Genomic DNA, 18150 nt, shown 5'->3' with positions numbered 1-18150 from the left:
GATACGGACATCTCGGTCTCTTCTAATCTCCTTCCCCAGGGTTGTCATTGCCACTAGGGCTGCCATTCCTACTAGTCCTGGATAAGGAACACTCATAGAGTAAACATCATACGAGCATGAACAAAAATAGAGTAAACATCAGCCCTCTCTCTCTCTCTCTCTCTCTCTCTCTCCTTACAAATTTATAGCTTTAATTATCATTCAGCTTCTTTCCATACTCAAATATACTGAAAAAACTCCAATGAAATCCTTAAATTTCAACATTATAGGATCCAAATCCTCAACCAACAATAGCCCTTTCAAATATATATATATATATATATATATATGTATATATATATATATATATATAAAATAAAATAAAATAAAATTAGACCTCACGATAAGCTCCTGTGAGATCAAGCTGTGTGGGCCCCACTGTGATGCGTGTCAACCTTCAACATTGTGCATTTGATGGGTCCCCTCTAAATTATGGGATATCCTATAAATCATTCATATACAGAACTCAGGTGGGCCATACCATCTAAAATCATGTGAAGACACCATTAAAACATATAAAAGCACTTGGTGGGGCCCACCTAAGTTTTGAATGCTGCTGAAACTTGGTCTGAACCCTCATCCAAGTGGGACACATATAATGGATGGGCTGGATTTGCAAACCACATCTCGGTGGGCCCAAAAAAGATTATGAATGTTTTAATGGTGCACGGCCCCTCTCCACTTCTGTATGTGGTGTGGCCCACACAAGTCACGGATTGACTTGATTTTTGAGACCTAGGCCCACGATGGAATGGTGCATCTGACTAATGGGGTAGATGTTCAAAACACATCACAGTGGGGCCCACACAGCCCGACCTCATAGGACGGGCACGTGAGGTCAAGCGCATCACTATGCCAAAACTGCAAAAAGGACGGTCCAAAACTGTCTCAAATGACCAAAAAGGACGGTCACCGACCGTCGCAAGAGCCGTCAAATTTTGACGTATCGTATTACTTAACGGACGGTCGAAAATCATCATTTTTATTAACGAAAAAAGGACGGTCATGGACCGTCCTAAAAAAGGACGGTTGTGAACCGTCCTGAAAAAGGATGGTCTCGGACCGGCTCTTATGAGCCTTTAAAGGACGGCCATCGACCGTCCTTTAAAAGGACGGTCATGGACCGTCCTTTAAAAGGACAGTCATGGACCGTCCTTAAAAAAGACCATCGTAGACCGTCTCTGATAAGCCTTCAAAGGACGGCCATAGACCGTCCTTTAAAAGGACGGTCATGGACCGTCCTTAAAAAGGACTGTCATGGACCGTCTCTTATAGGCCTTCAAAGGACGGCCATAGACCATCCTTTAAAAGGACGGTCATGGACTGTCCTTAAAAAGGACTGTCATGGACCGTCTCTTATAGACCTTCAAAGGTTGGCCATAGACCTTCCTTTATAAGAGGGTCAATATATATATTTTATCGTATTCTTCCTGATATACACCTGTTATATAATATATTTCATCATATTCACATTCACATCCATCTAAACAACCCAAACTACGTAAATTCAACATAAACTACATTCATCCAAATATAAACTACATCCATCCAAACACAAGCAATCTTATTGACATTACATTCATCCACACATAAATACATATAAATTTAACATCATAAATAAAAAAAGAAAAAAAAATCAACAACAATTTTCTTTGTGTCTTTCACCTGAAAAAAATATTAAACCAACAAAACATTATAATTCAGAATCATGAAGAATTGCATAAACTTCTTCCAAAAAAGCGGGCACTTTTTAAAAATAAAACTGATCATTAAAATAGGTTTAGGTTTAGGTTTTAGGTTTTATGTTTAGGTTTAGGTTTAGGATTAGGTTTTAGGTTATAGGTTATAAGTTTAGGTTATAGGTTATAGGTTATAGGTTAAGGTTTAGGTTATAGGTTTTGGTTTAGGCTTAGGTTAAGGTTTAGGCTTAGATTATAGGTTTAAGTTAAGGTTTAGGTTTTAGTTATAGGTTATAGTATATAGGTTATAGCTTTAGGGAATTAAGAATAGGTTAAGGTTAAGGTTTAGGTTTAGGAAATCAGGTCCGAGTTCGGGATCAGGTTTAGGTTTGGGTTATCAAGTTTAGGTTTAAGTTTAGGTTAGGGAGTTGAGATTAGGATTAGGTGTAGGTTTAGGTTCAAGGATTTGAGAATACATTTCGATTTTAGGTTTAGGTTTAGGTTTTAGGCTTATATTTAGGTTATAGGTTTAGGTTATAAGTGCAGGTAATAGATTTAGGTTTATGTTAGCTTATAGGTTAAGGTTTAGGTTTAGGAAATCAAGTTCGGGTTCGGGATCAAGTTTAGGTTTGGGTTTTCAAGTTTAGGTTTAGGTTTAGGTTAGAGAGTTGAGATTAGGATTAGGTATAGCTTTAGGTTTAGGTTAGGTTATAGGTTAAGGTTTAGGTTTAGGAAATCGGGTTCGGGTTCGGGATCGGGTTTAGGTTTGGGTTTTCAAGTTTAGGTTTAGGTTTAGGTTAGGGAGTTGAGATTAGGATTAGGTGTAGGTTTAGGTTTAAGGATTTGAGAATATATTTAGGTTTTAGGTTTAGGTTTAGGTTATAGGTTATAGGTTTAGGTTTAAGTTTAGGTTAAGCTTTAGGTTTAGGTTTAGGGAATTAAGAATATGTTAATGTTTAGGTTTAGGAAATTGGGTACGGGTTTGGGATCGAGTTTAGGTTTGGGTTTTCAAGTTTAGGTTTAGGTTTAGGTTAAGGAGTTGAGATTAGGATTAGGTGTAGGTTTAGGTTTAGGGATTTGAGAATACATTTAGGTTTTAGGTTTAGGTTTAGGTTTAGGTTTAGGTTATAGGTTATTGGTTTAGGTTAAAGTTTAAGTTTAGGTTTAGGTTTAGGTTTAGGTTTAGGTTATAAGCTATAGGTTTAGGGAATTGAGAATAGGTTAAGGTTTCAGTTTAGGAAATCGGGTTCGGGTTCGGGATCGGGTTTAGGTTTGGATTTTCAAGTTTAGGTTTAGGTTTAGGTTAGGGAGTTGAGATTAGGATTAGGTGTAGGTTTAGGTTTAGGGATTTGAGAATATATTAGGTTTTAGGTTTAGGTTTAGGTTATATGTTATATGTTTTAGGTTTAGGTTTAGGTATAGGTATAGGTTATAAGCTATAGGTTTAGGGAATTGAGAATAGGTTAAGGTTTAGGTTTAGGAAATCGGGTTTGGGTTCGAGATCGGGTTTAGGTTTGGGTTTTCAAGTTTAGGTTTAGGTTAGGAAGTTGAGATTTGGATTAGGTGTAGGTTTAGGTTTAGAGATTTGAGAATACATTTAGGTTTTAGGTTTAGGTTTAGGTTATAAGTTACAGGTTTAGGTTTAGGTTTAGGTTAAGGTTATAGGTTATAGGTTTAGGTTTAGGTTTAGGTTATAAGCTATAGGTTTAGGGAATTGAGAATAGGTTAAGGTTTAGGATTAGGAAATCGGGTTTGGGTTCGGGATCGGGTTTTGGTTTGGATTTTTAAGTTTAAGTTTAGGTTTAGGTTAGGGAGTTGAGATTAGGATTAGGTGTTGGATTAGGTTTAAGGATTTGAGAATACATTTAGGTTTAGGTTTCAGAAATCGGGTTCGGGTTTAGGTTTGGGTTTTAAAGTTTAGGTTTGGGTTTAGGTTAGGGATTTGAGATTAGGATTATGTGTAGGTTTAGGTTTCGGGATTAGAGAATACATTTAAGTTTTAGGTTTATGTTTAACTTATATGTTATAGGTTCAGGTTTAGGTTTAGGTTAAGGTATAGGTTTAAGTTTTGGTTTAGGTTATAAGCAATAGGATTAGGGAATTGAGAATAGGTTAAGGTTTAGGTTTAGGAAATCGGGTTTGGGTTCGGGATCAGGTTTAGGTTTAGGTTAGGGAGTTGAGATTAGGATTAGGTGTAGGTTTAGGTTTAGGGATTTGAGAATATATTTAGGTTTTAAGTTTAGGTTACAGGTTTTGGTTTAGGTTTAGGTTTAGGTTATAAGCTATAGGTTTCGGGAATTGAGAATAGGTTAAGGTATAGGTTTAGAAAATCGGGTAGGGGTTCAAGATCGGGTTAAGGTTTTGGTTTTCAAGTTTAGGTTTAGGTTTAGGTTAGGGAGTTAAGATTAGGATTAGGTGTAGGTTTAGGTTTAGGGATTTCATAATACATTTAGGTTTTAGGTTTAGGTTATAGGTTTTAGGTTATAGGTTACAGGTTATAGGTTATAGGTTACAGGTTTAGGTTAAGATTTAGGTTTAGGTTTAGGCTTAGGTTTAGGTTATAAGATATAGGTTAGGGAATTGAGAAAAGGTTAAGGTTTAAGTTTGGAAAATCGGGCTCGGGTTCGAGATCGGGTTTAGGTTTGGGTTTTCAAGTTTAAGTTTAGGTTTAGGTTAGGGAGTTGAGATTAGGATTAGGTGTAGGTTTTGGAATAAAGATTTAAGAATACATTTAGGTTTTAGGTTTAGGTTTAGGTTATAGGTTACAGGTTTAAGTTTAGGTTTAGGTTAAAGTTATAGGTTATAGGTTTAGGTTTAGGTTTACATTTAGGTTAAGGTTATAAGATATAGGTTTAGGGAATTGAGAATAGGTTAATGTTTAGGTTTAGAAAATTGGGTTCAGGTTCGGGATTGGGTTTACGTTTGGGTTTTCAAATTTAGGTTTAGGTTTAGGTTAGGGAGTTGAGATTAGGATTAGGTGTAGGTTTAGGTTTAAGGATTTGAGAATACACTTATGTTTTAGGTTTAGGTTTAGGTTATAGATTTAGGTATAGGTTAGGTTATAGGTTAAGGTTTAGGGAATTGAGAATAGGTTAAGGTTTAGGTTTAGGAAATCGGGTTCGGGTTCAGGATCGGGTTTAGGTTTAGGTTAGGGAGTTGAGATTAGGATTAGGTGTAGGTTTAGGTTTAGGAATTTGAGAATACATTTAGGTTTTAGGTTTATGTTTAGGTTATAGGTTATAGGTTTAGGTTTTAGGTTTAGGAAATCGGGTTCGGGTTCGGGATCGGGTTTAGGTTTTGGTTTTCAAGTTTAGGTTTAGGTTTAGGTTTAGGTTTGGGAGTTGAGATTAGGATTAGGTGTAGGTTTAGGTTTAGGGATTTGAGAATACATTTAGGTTTTAGGTTTAGGTTTAGGTTATAGGTTACAGGTTTAGGTTTAGGTTTAGGTTTAGGTCAAGGTTATAGGTTATAGGTTTAAGTTTAGGTTTAGGTATACGTTTAGGTTTCGGTTTAGGTTATAAGCTATAGGTTTAGGGAATTGAGAATAGGTTAAGGTTTAGGTTTAAGAAATCGGGTTCGGGTTTGGGATCGGGTTTAGGTTTGGGTTTTCACGTTTAGGTTTAGGTTTAGGTTAGGGAGTTGAGATTAGGATTAGGTGTAGGTTTAGGTTTAGGGATTTGAGAATACATTTAGGTTTTGGGTTTAGGTTTAGGTTATAGGTTACAGGTTTAAGTTTAGGTTTATGTTAAGGTTATAGGTTTAGGTTTAGGTTTAGGTTATGGTTTAGGTTTAGGTTTAGGTTATAAGATATAGGTTTAGGGAATTGAGAATAGGTTAATGTTTAGGTTTAGGAAATCGGGATCGGGTTCAGGATCGGGTTTAGGTTTAGGTTAGGGAGTTGAGATTAAGATTAGGTGTAGGTTTAGGTCTAAGGATTTGAGAATACACTTTGGTTATAGGTTTAGGTTTAGGTTATAGATTTAGGTTTAGGTTAGGTTATAGGTTAAGGTTTAGGGAATTGAAAATAGGTTTAGGTTAGGTTATAGGTTAAGGTTTAGGGAATTGAGAATAGGTTGAGGTTTAGGTTTAGGAAATCGGGTTCGGGTTCAGGATCAGGTTTAGGTTTGGGTTTTCAAGTTTAGGTTTAGGTTTAGGTTAGTGAGTTGAGATTAGGATTAGGTGTAGGTTTAGGTTTAGGGATTTGAGAATACATTTAGGTTTTAGGTTTATGTTTAGGTTACAGGTTATAGGTTTAGGTTTTGGTTTAGGTTATAAGCTATAGGTTTAGCGAATTGAGAATGGGTTAAGGTTGAGGTTTAGGAAATCGGGTTCAGGATTTGAGAATAGGTTTAGGTTATAGGTTTTTGTTAAAGTTCTATGTTAAGGTTAAGGTTATAGGTTTAGGTTTATGTTAAGGTTATATGTTTAGGTTTAGGTTAGGTTATAGGTTTTTGGTTAAGGTTTAGGTTATAATTATAGGTTTTGGGATTTGTGAATAGGTTTAGGTTATAAGTATAGGTTTAGGTTAGGTTATAGGTTAAGGTTTAGGTTTAGGAAATCGGGTTCGGGTTCAGGATCGGGTTTAGGTTTGGGTTTTCAAGTTTAGGTTTAAGTTTAGGTTAGGGAGTTGAGATTAGGATTAGGTGTAGGTTTAGGTTTAGGGATTTGAGAATACATTAGGTTTTAGGTTTAGGTTTAGGTAATAGGTTATAGGTTATAGGTTTAGGTTTAGGTTTAGGTTTAGTTTTGGTTTTGATTTAGGTTATAAGTTATAGGTTTAGGTTAAGGTTTAGGGAAAGGTAATAGGTTTTGATTTAGGTTATAGGTTATAGGCTTAGGTTTTAGGCTTAGGTTTAGGTTTTGATTTATGTTATAGGTTATAGGTTTAGGTTAAGGTTTAGGTTTAGGTTATAGGTTTTGGGATTTGAGAATGGGTTCGGGTTTAGGTTATAGGTTATAGGTTTAGGTTAAGGTTTATGTTTAGGTTATAGGTTTTGGGATTTGAGAATAGGTTCGGGTTTAGGTTATAGGTTTTGGTTTTGGTTTAGGTTATAGGTTTTGGAAATTGAGAATGGGTTCGGGTTTATGTTATAAGTTTTGATTTTGGTTTAGGTTTAGGTTATAGGTTTTTGGATTTGAGAATGGGTTATGGTTTAGGTTTAGGAAATCAAGTTCAGGTTCGGAATTGGGTTTAAGTTTGAGTTTTCAAGTTTATGTTTAGGTTTAAGTTAGGGAGTTGAGATTAGGATTAGGTGTAGGTTTAGCTTTAGGGAATTGAGTTTAGCTTATAGGTTTATGGAAAGCTTAAGTTTAGGTTATAGGTTTTTGGATTTGAGAATGAGTTTTGGTTTAGGTTTAGGAAATCGGGTTCAGGTTCGGAATTGGGTTTAAGTTTGAGTTTTAAAGTTTATGTTTAGGTTTAGGTTAGGGAGTTGAGATTAGGATTAGGTGTAGGTTTAGCTTTAGGGAATTGAGTTTAGCTTATAGGTTTATGGAAAGCTTAGGTTTAGGTTATAGGTTTTGGGATTTGGAAATAGTTTTAGGTTATAAGTATAGGTTTAGGTTAGGTTATAGGTTAAGGTTTAGGGATTTGAGTTTAGGCTATAGGTTTAGGTTTAAGTCTAGGTTTAGGTTTAGGGAATTGAGTTTAGGTTATAGGTTTAGGGAAAGGTTAGGTTTAGGTTATAGGTTTTGGGATTTGAGAATAGTTTTAGGTTATAAGTATAGGTTTAGGTTAGGTTATAAGTTAAGGTTTAGGGATTTGAGTTTAGGTTACAGGATTAGGTTTAGGTTTAGGTTTAGGGATTTGAGTTTAGGTTATAGGTTTAGGTTTAGGTTTTAGGTTTAGGTTTAGGTTTAGGTTTAGGTTTAGGTTTGGGTTTTAGGATTTGGTTTTGATTATATGTTTTGATTTAGGTTATAGATTTTAGGTTTGGGTTTTGGGATTTGGTTTTGATTATATGTTCTGATTTAGGTTATAGATTATAGGTTTAGGTTTTAGGTTTTGATTTTAGGTTTAGGTTTGGTTTAGGTTATAGGTTTTGATTTAGGTTATAGGTTAACGGTTTAGGTTATAGGTTTTTGGATTTGAGAATGGGTTCGGGTTTTAGCTATAGGTTTTGGCTTTGGTTTAGGTTATAGGTTTTGGTTTAGGTTATAGGTTATAGGTTTAGGTTTAGGTTTAGGTTTAGATTATGGGTTATAGGATTTGAGAATGCGTTCTGGTTTAGGATATAGGTTTTGGTTTTGGTTTTGGTTATATGTTTTTATTTAGGTTTAGGTTATAGGTTTAGGTTTTAGGTTAAGGTTATAGGTTTAGGTTAAGGTTTAGGTTTAGGTTTAGGTTATAAGATATAGGTTTAGGGAATTGAGAATAGGTTAAGGTTATGGTTTAGGTTCAGGTTCAAGATTGGGTTTATGTTTGGGTTTTTAAGTTTAGGTATAGGTTAGGTTAAGGAGTTAAGATTAGGATTAAATGTAGGTTTAGGTTTAGGGATTTGAGAATACATTTAGGTTTTAGGTTTAGGTTTAAGTTCTAGGTTTTAGGTTAATGTTTAGGTTTAGGTTAAGGTTGAGGTTTAGGTTATAGGTTAAGGTTTTAGGTCATAGGTTTTGGTTTAGGTTAAGGGTATGATCCCTGCAAATACAAATATAATCACGGCCATCCGGTGCAAATGTCCAGGCCCTTCCAATGATGTCCATAAAAAATGGACAGCTTCATCATGGTCATAATAGCGGTTCCCTCTTTCCAGAGAAACCCGCTCTTCCGAATAGCTCCGACGCACATCCGGGTCTTCTCCATTAATTTCGATTAAATAAATAAACACGGCATGTCCAAATGGCTAGGCCCCTCCAATGCTGTCCATAGGAAATGGATAGCTTCATCATGGTCATAATAGCGGTTCCCACCTTCCAGGGACCCCCACTCAACATCCGGATAGCTTCGACGCACATCCGGGTCTGCTCCATCAATTTCGATCTAATACATTTAAAAACAACATAATTATATCTAAAAGCATTTAGATACCTGGGGAAGGCCTCCCATATTCGTATTATTGGTTACTCATCCCTTTGTCTATAAGCCACAATCGACCAACACTTTCTATTGCTACCTGTACTCTGAAACCAACACAAATATAACTGAAAAACAATATAAGGAATAAAAAATTAAATTTACCTATACACATCATTAAATGTTTCCCTATAAGGAGGTGATATTATATCTTTGATAGCCATAACCTGTATGACACATCATTAAATGTTTCCCTATAATGCAACCTATATATAGATCCATGCAATCGATACATGGATCTATATATATCCGTAAATATATGCACATGATTAGGTGTAGGTTTTAGGTTATAGGTTATAGGTTATAGCTTTAGGGAATTGAGGATAAGTTAAGGTTTAGGTTTAGGAAATCGGGTTCGGGTTTGGGGTCGGGTTTAGGTTTGGGATCATGCATACATACATACATGCATACAAACATGCATGATGATACATCCATTCATCCATGCATGCATACATACATAAAAACATGCATGATGATCCATCCATCCATGATCTAACAATCCATCCATCTATCCATACATGCATACACACATACACACACATGCGTGATGATCCATCCATTCAGTCTTCCATCCATGCATGCATACATACATACATATACACACACATAAATCCATCCATGCATGTATGCATGCATATACACATGCATAATCTGTCCATCCATGCATGCATGCATACGTTTCATCCATCCATGTGTGCATGCATACATATACATACATACATACATGTGTTTTATCATAAAACTATGCATGATGCATCCATACAAAAAAAAATCAAATGAAATCATTTTTTTTACAAAAAGATTTTTTTAATATTATTATAAACAAAAATAGATTTTTTTCATATTATTATAAACAACTATAAATGATTTACAGTTAACCCCAACAAAGAGTTCAAATTTCATTTGATAATACAATTGATAGTAAAGATGTAAATGATTTATAAAATGATCTATAAAAATGTTTAAGATGCAATAAATTGCATCCAACTGGTTGGACTTGAGACTTCTTAATTCTAAATATTTAAGATTCATTAGATACTTTAATATCTTTGGTTTTGGGATTTGAGAATAGGTTTAGGTTATAAGTATAGGTTTAGGTTAGGTTATAGGTTAAGGTTTAGGGAATTGAGTTTGGGTTATAGGTTTAGGTTATAGGTTATAGGTTTAGGTTTAGGTTATAGGTTTTGGGATTTGAGAATAGGTATAGGTTATAAGTATAGGTTTAGGTTAGGTTGTAGGTTAGAGTTTAGGGAATTGAGTTTAAGTTATAGGTTTAGGTTATAGGTTATAGGTTTAGGTTTAGGTTATAGGTTTTGGGATTTGAGAATAGGTTTAGGTTATAAGTATAGGTTTAGGTTAGGTTGTAGGTTAGTGTTTAGGGAATTGAGTTTAGGTTATAGGTTATAGGTTTAGGTTAAGGTTTAGGTTGTAGTTATAGGTTCGGGTTCGGGATCGGGTTTAGGTTTGGGTTTTCATGTTTAGGTTTAGGTTTAAGTTAAGGAGTTGAGATTAGGATTAGGTTTAGGTTTAGGTTTAGGTTTAGGGATTTGAGAATTCATTTAGGTTTTAGGTTTAGGTTTAGCTAGGTTTTAGGTTAAGATTAAGGTTATAGGTTTTATCTTCCAAGAATAAAAAAAACATAATAGTCCACAAAGCACTACATCAATACATTATTCTTGCCTATAAACCAAGAAAGCCTATATATAGCATCTGCCGAGCAAGTGAGTTTGCCTTGCACTTTAAACTTTCACTAAGATCATAGAGTATCAACACATGTTATATGTAAGTGTTTATGAAATTGGATAACAGAAGAAGATATAAGAGGAAGCCCAATTTCTCTAACAGTTCCCAATTGTCCAAACAAAAAGGAAAAAAAGAGAGAATGAAACAAACAAACAAAAAAAAATCTAATATAAAAGAAACTGAAACTGCATGTCTCCTCTTAGGCTGAAATTACTGCAATCAAAGTGGCCATGTTTCCGTATATACTAGATCAAGAGGGAGCTAAGAAGTAGGGAACACAGTCTCAAGTACTTAAAGAGTTTCACCACCAAAGAGATTCAATCATTGGATTGTACTCATCAGTAAAAAGCATTGGTGGCAAGTTTTCTGTGACAAACTTAAGCGAGCCAAGATCATTTGTGTGGGTTCCAAAAACTAGTAAAATGAACAGTAATTTACAATAATGCAGACAATCACATACACCAAAAACTAAACAATGAAAGAAAATCAACATTTGATAGTCTAAGTAACTAATAGAGAAAAAGAAGAACACAGGATCTGCCAAAAGCCAAATATATGGGAGTAAGATGACACCCCAGGTTAATTTATCAGCTACAGAAAAATCAGAATTAGCAAAAATTGAAAGGAACCATAATATATTGTTTATTTGCTACTATTTAATACTATGCAATAGACTGACTTTCAACTCCAACCACAATTTTATACTGAGGCTAAAATTCCTATCTGTGACAAACAAGGAACTTCCTCTATTTTGCACCTTGTTGGTTCATGCGAACCCAAGAAAAACACGAAAAGAGAAGCAAAATCAGCCTGTTGAAGGAGCCAGCAGCAAGGGCAGGGGCCAGATATAACTGCATTTCAAGATGTAGCAAAATATAACAAATTAAGCATCCTTTACACTTTCAATTAAGAAACTATGATAAAAAATGATGTGAACTCTGTATTGCAGATAAAGCTAAACTTTGTGATGATGCTCTTGTAAACTTAAGCAATAGTTACTATTTATAATCACCTCCTCATGCTAACCAACATAACTAAGCTTAAGAAATTGTCAAACAGATCAAAAGAAATAAATAATGTTGGGGACAACAATGAGATCTGTAGTGCCAGAGATCAAAGGATGTCAACAAGTGCTTCTTCATTCCTAAAAGAACGTTGGCCTCAAGACAATCGATGTAGCAAACAGTGTTAAGGATTTTTATGGACGATTACAAAGCTTGTTCGAGCCTGATCTTCAAAAGAAAGAAAGAAAAATATAGAACCTCAAAAAAATCATGCTGGTCCACCCATTTATCAGCTTGATATCCCAGAAACCTTTTTAAAAAATACAAATCATTATAAAAACTAAATAAAGAAGAAAGAAAAAGCTACTTGGAATCAATAGTAAAGCAACATAGGAAGGGAAAAATTAGCTTTGTTTCATGCATAAAACCTTTGTGATTGTCCAATTTCAGGCTTGGATATCATCTCCTGCAGTCAAATAGAACAAATGAAAATAAGGTTAAATAGATGTATCTAAAGAATCTCTTAGTTCCAACACAATTCAAAGCAAATAGGAAAAGGAGTAGAAACTTTTGAGAGGTAGGATCTTTGGTAGGGAAAATTTTGGAAGCATGGTCCATCCACGATGAAAACCCATCTCAATAGTCTAGATTACCAAGCAATGGGCCTTTCTAACTCATCGGCTATTTGAAAATCAAAGTGTAAATGTGTAGGAAATAGAAATGATCCTGTTCATCAGCAATATACTAAGATTTGGTATGAAGCCCCGTATACCATCCAATCAACATCCTCATTGACTCCAATTGTCCAATCAACGGGTTACCTCTATGATGCGTTAAAACACAAAAATCATGCACAAAGTTAATTGTGAAATTTCACTTTATTAATCTATAGGAATGGGCAAAAGTAATCGACATTTTCTAGAATTCATGATGAGGAAGCAACCCACAAAATTGGTAGTTATTTTTTATTCAAGTCTAACTTGGAAGCAACATAACCACAATTTGGAGCCCAAACAGTTGCTGAGGAAATCACAACTTGTCTAATTTCCACTCTATTAGACTAATAGCTGCAATTCAGTTCAATAATGCATCTAAACACACCTTATATGTTCCTAACCACAACGAATTATTTTATTTTATTTTAAATGAAATACAGCACTTTGGAATTCTTATGATGCAATTGCTTCATCATGTTTCATGAAATTTCATTTCCAATCAGCTAAAGTATCACAATCTCTCTAAAGGAAGATAAATATTTTACCTGATCAATACATATCTGAAACTTTCTAGATGACATTTTCTTTTGGTTTTGTATAAGAACACATCACAAAACACATTAGATAAGTTTAAATATTTGCAACTTTCAGTGTATAACAAGCTTTGCCTGTCTAGCATCTATATTATGAACTAATACTAGAGAATCCACACGTCAATATTACATCAAAGATTACGACTAATTCAATGCATAAATACTGCTGATGTCCAAATCTCTGATCTTTACATTCCATCTTAAAGCCAGTGGCCACATCAACAGAGTTCTAAGAATTTTTAATTTCAGAAAAAATCTGCTACTTGAAAGATGTTTGTGTACATGTGTATCATTCACTAAACTCTGCCAGAGTATCAAACCCCTTTCGTGGAACAGGCCTGTAAAAGAGAAACTTTGATACTCTCATAAGCATGCATGGCCATCTCACACATGTCCTCCAAAAGGCTTTCCGAGTGAGATAGAGCCCTAAAATGATCTGCAAAAATAGATGAATGGCATGGATAAAATATATACATCATGGTGGGGCCATAGATCATGGTGATGCTGTAGAGGAAATCGGATTGCATACTGAGTTACTCAGTATGCTCTTATTGTACTGAGTAAACTCAGTAGGGCCCACCTTAATCCCTAAATCCCTAAATCCCCAAATCCCTAAATCTCCAAATCCCCAAATCTCCAAATCCCCAAATTGTTTCAATCGGTATTGAGATTGAGAGAGAGAGAGAGTGAGAGAGAGAGAGAGAGATACCTCATGTGGATGCGTGAGAGAGAGAGCACCGAGAGAGACAGAGAAACAGAGAGACGGCGCGGTGAAGAGAGGACCGAGAGAGAGAGAGAGAGAGAGAGAGAGAGAGAAGAGAGAGAGAGGATGCACGAGAGTGAGAGAGGGCGGCGAGGGAGGGTGGCAAGGGACAGCAGGGGTGAGAGAGAGAGAGAGAGAGGGAAGGGAGGGTGCCGAGTGAAAGATGGGCATGCGCGGCTCTGTTTTGAGCGCGCACCCAATTTTGGGCTGACTGCTGGTCTATGCTCTGTGGGCCCTACCATGATGTATGTGTTTCATCCATTCCGTTCATCCATTTTAAAAGATCATTTTAAAGCTTTATGCCAAAAATTAGAGGAATATGAATCTCAGGTGGTCCACACCACATGGGAACAATAGTGAATGGATATCCACCATTAAAATCCTCCTAAGGCCCACTGTACTGTTTATTTGACATCCAATCTGTTGATTTGGTCATACAGGACCAGATGAAGGGAAAAAACAAAAATCAGCTTGATCCAAAACTTTTATGGCTGCCAAAATGTTTTTAATGGTCTCATATTGTAAAATTATCTGTAAAATTATATGGACGGCATGGATGAAACACATACATGATAGTGGGGGCCACAAAGCACCCACCACCAGCCATCGGCTAGTGTCTAGGGGAGTAGCCAATCCGTTCGCAAGCATACTAAGTAAATCCTTTAGGGCCCACCATGATTTTTTCATTTTATCCACTCCATCCATCCATTTTAACATATAATTTTATTACATAAGGTCAAAATTGAAGCCTATAAAAATCTGAAGTGGATCACATCATAGGAAATAATATAAACTAAACGTCTACCATTGAAAATTTTTGGGAGGCCACTAAAGTTTTGGATCAAGTTGATATTTTAGTTTTTCCCTTCATCCATGTATTTGTAAAAATACATCATGGTTGGGCCCACACAGCACCAACCACAAGCCATTGGATGGTGTAGGGGAGGAGCCAATTCGTTCCCCTTATTTGTGGTGTGGTCCATTTAATCTTTGGATATGATTCATTTTTTGGATAATTCTATAAATGATCTCGAAAAATAGATGAACGGTGTGGGTTGATCCCAAATTTTCGGTAAATCTATAATTCAAGTGGACCATGCCACACAAAACGATGTGGAATAATGATTTCCACCGTTGATACCTTCCTTGGGCCCACAGCAATGTTTATTTGTCATCCAACATGTTCATAATATCAAAAAAAATATGAATGAAGGGAAAACACAAACATCAGCCTAAATGTGGGCCACACCACATAATATAATGGAGGTGTTTCCTTAGAACATTCATAATCATATATTGGGCCTGCCTAAATGTGATTCACATATCCAACCCACTCATTATGTGTGTCCCACTTGGATGAGAGGTCAGACCAATTTTCAACTGCATCCATGTCTGTATTAACTTATAAACAGGTTGGATCTCAAATAAACATCGTGGCGGGCCCTAAGAAGGTTTCAATAGTGGGTGTCACTATCCCACTCTTTTCTATGGTGGGTCCACTTGAACTTTGGATTTGCCTCGTCAGTCAGATGCACCATTCCATGGTGGCCATGACCTTAAAAATAAAGTCAATCCATGACTTGGGTGGGCCACACCACATACTATAGTTGAGAGGGTTACCCTCCCATTAAAACATTCATAATCATTTATTGGGCCCACCTAGATGTGGTTCATAAATCTAGCCCATTCATTTTATACGTGTGTCTCACTTGGATGAGGAGTTAGCCCAAGTTTCACACACATCCAAAACTCACGTGGGCCCCACCAATTGAATGCTTTTATATGTTTTAGGGATGTCTTCACATAGTTTTAGAAGTTATGGCTCACCTGAGTTTTGTATACGACTGATTTTTGGACTTAAATGGGACACATCAAATGCATGGTGTTGATGTTCTACATACATCATGGTGGGGCGCACACAGATTAACCTCATTGGCAGTTCCTAAGAGGTGACCTTATAGTACCATTTCACTATTTAGATAACTCCTTCATGGGTGTTACTCTAACTGTGTATGGCCCATCTTGATATATTTTATGTATATCGACATCGTCCATATATTTTTCTATCATATATTTAGGATGTGATTTCGAATCATAAGAACTCAATAATCTCAGGTGGGTCATGAAATCGCTCTTATAATGATTTTTTCACCTTTGGATTTTGCTGTTTTGATGAGGCTGTATGTTGAATTCTAGGGGTTGTAGGGTTTGATTTTGTTTTCTTGTTAAAGATTGTTCGATTTTACTAGTGGTGTTTGGAAACTAACCTCTGATATTAATTTGATTCCATTTGGAAAAAAATTTGTCTGTGTCAGTGTCTTGTGTTTTTGCAAGTTCTAGGGTTTCAAGTGAGACTTATGTGCTGTGTTTTACTATTTTGGAGTCCTTGGAGCTAATATGTGGGGGCCGACTGTGGATGGGTGGAGAGCTGGGAATGCCTTTCATGGAACAATCTCTACCACCTGATTGGTGGACTTGGTACGATTGGATGGATGTTGGTCGTCTTTTGTTTTTTCTTTTTTTGAGATTCCATTTGGCTTAATTAACTATATTTCAGTTCCTTTTTAATTAACAAGCAGCTTAAACTATATCTAAGCTGTGCAAGTTTACATCTCATTGCTTTAGAGACGAGTTAATAGTCGAAATATGATAACATGAGAATGGCCTATACTAATGTATGCATTTGGTACCAATTCTTAATGTTGGCAACACCTGGCATACCTGTACCCTCTCCAAAGGTCACACTGATTAGATGATCTTAACTGTCTGAAATTGCCATTAGATTAATTTGGACCATTTTCTTTTTGAGTATCCTGAGGAACATTGACTTGTACTATTCTTTTTAAACATCTACATGCTTCAATCTTCTTTGGTCTACACTTGGGTTGAAGGGCACATCTATTCTGTTGGGTAGAACACTTATTTTAATATCATAATGATTAGATAATCTCAACCATCTGATATTACCGTTGAATTTAGACCATTTTCCTTTTTACCAAGGTATTGAGGAACTTTGATTTGCACTCCTCTTTCTTAAACATGTATATTTTTTTTTAACATCGAGTTAACACTTTTCTTCTTTTTCTTTTTCTTTTTTCTTTTCACGTTTACATGTTTTTAATCCCACCTAGTGTATTGTAGGCCACATCCATTCAATTTGGTATAGATCCCTTTTTTTTTTCTTTTTTTTTTTTTCGATTTTTCTTGTCAAAATACAAAATGTAGTTTTCTTTTTAAAAAAATATATTTTTTTTACATTTTTTCAATTTTTTCACAATTTTGTTTAATTTCTTCTTCTTTTTTTTTTTCAAAATATCATTTTTTAATCTCACTTTTGTTATATAACTTTTTAATTTTTGTTGTCAAAATACAAAATCTAGTTTTCTTTATATATATATATATATATATATATATATATATATATATATATATTTACAATTTGTCAATTTTTTCACAATTTCATTTCATTTTTTAAATTTTCTTTTTCAAAATATCAATTTTTTTATCGAAATCTTGTTATATAACTTTTTAATTTTTCTTTTCAAAATACAAAATCTAGTTTTCTTTTTTAATATATATATATAATTTACAATTTGTCAATTTTTTCACAATTTTGTTTAATTTTTTAAATTTTCTTTTTCAAAATATCATTTTTTAAATATCACTTTTGTTATATAACTTTTTAATTTTTCTTTTCAAAATACAAAATCTAGTTTTCTTTTTCAAAATATATATTTTTTTTACAATTTGTAAATTTTTTCACAATTTTGTTTAATTTTTTAAATTTTCTTTTTCAAAATATCATTTTTTAAATATCATTTTTGTTATATAACTTTTTAATTTTTCTTTTCAAAATACAAAATCTAGTTTTCTTTTTTAAAAAATATTTTTTTTTTTTACAATTTGTCAATTTTTTCACAATTTTGTTTAATTTTTTAAATTTCCTTTTTCAAAATATCATTTTTTAAATGTCACTTTTGTTATACAACTTTTTAATTTTTCTTTTCAAAATACAAAATCTAGTTTTATTTTTTAAAATATTTATTTTTTTTGCAATTTGACAATTTTTTTACAATTTTGTTTAATTTTTTAAATTTTCTTCTTCAAAATATCATTTTTTAAATATCACTTTTGTTATACAACTTTTTAATTTTTCTTTTCAAAATACAAAATCTAATTTTATTTTTTTAAAAAATATTTTTTTTTGCAATTTGAAATTTTTTTACAATTTTGTTTAATTTTTTAAATTTTCTTCTTCAAAATATCATTCTTTTTAAATATCACTTTTGTTATACAACTTTTTAATTTTTCTTTTCAAAAAACAAAATCTAATTTTATTTTTTTTAAATATATTTTTTTTTGCAATTTGACAATTTTTTTACAATTTTGTTTAATTTTTTAAATTTTCTTTTTTAAAATATCATTTTCTTATCGATTTTTTTTTTTCAAAATTATCAACATTATTAAAAGTTCTTAATTTTTATTTCAAAATCTAGATTTTTATAAAATTACATTTTTTTCCAAAATCTAAATTTTTTTCT

The sequence above is a fragment of the Magnolia sinica genome, chromosome 19, assembly GCF_029962835.1.
Source record: "Magnolia sinica isolate HGM2019 chromosome 19, MsV1, whole genome shotgun sequence".
Classification (NCBI taxonomy): Eukaryota; Viridiplantae; Streptophyta; class Magnoliopsida; order Magnoliales; family Magnoliaceae; genus Magnolia; species Magnolia sinica.
The sequence above is the reverse complement of the archived record's forward strand: the minus strand, read 5'-3'. Positions refer to the sequence as shown.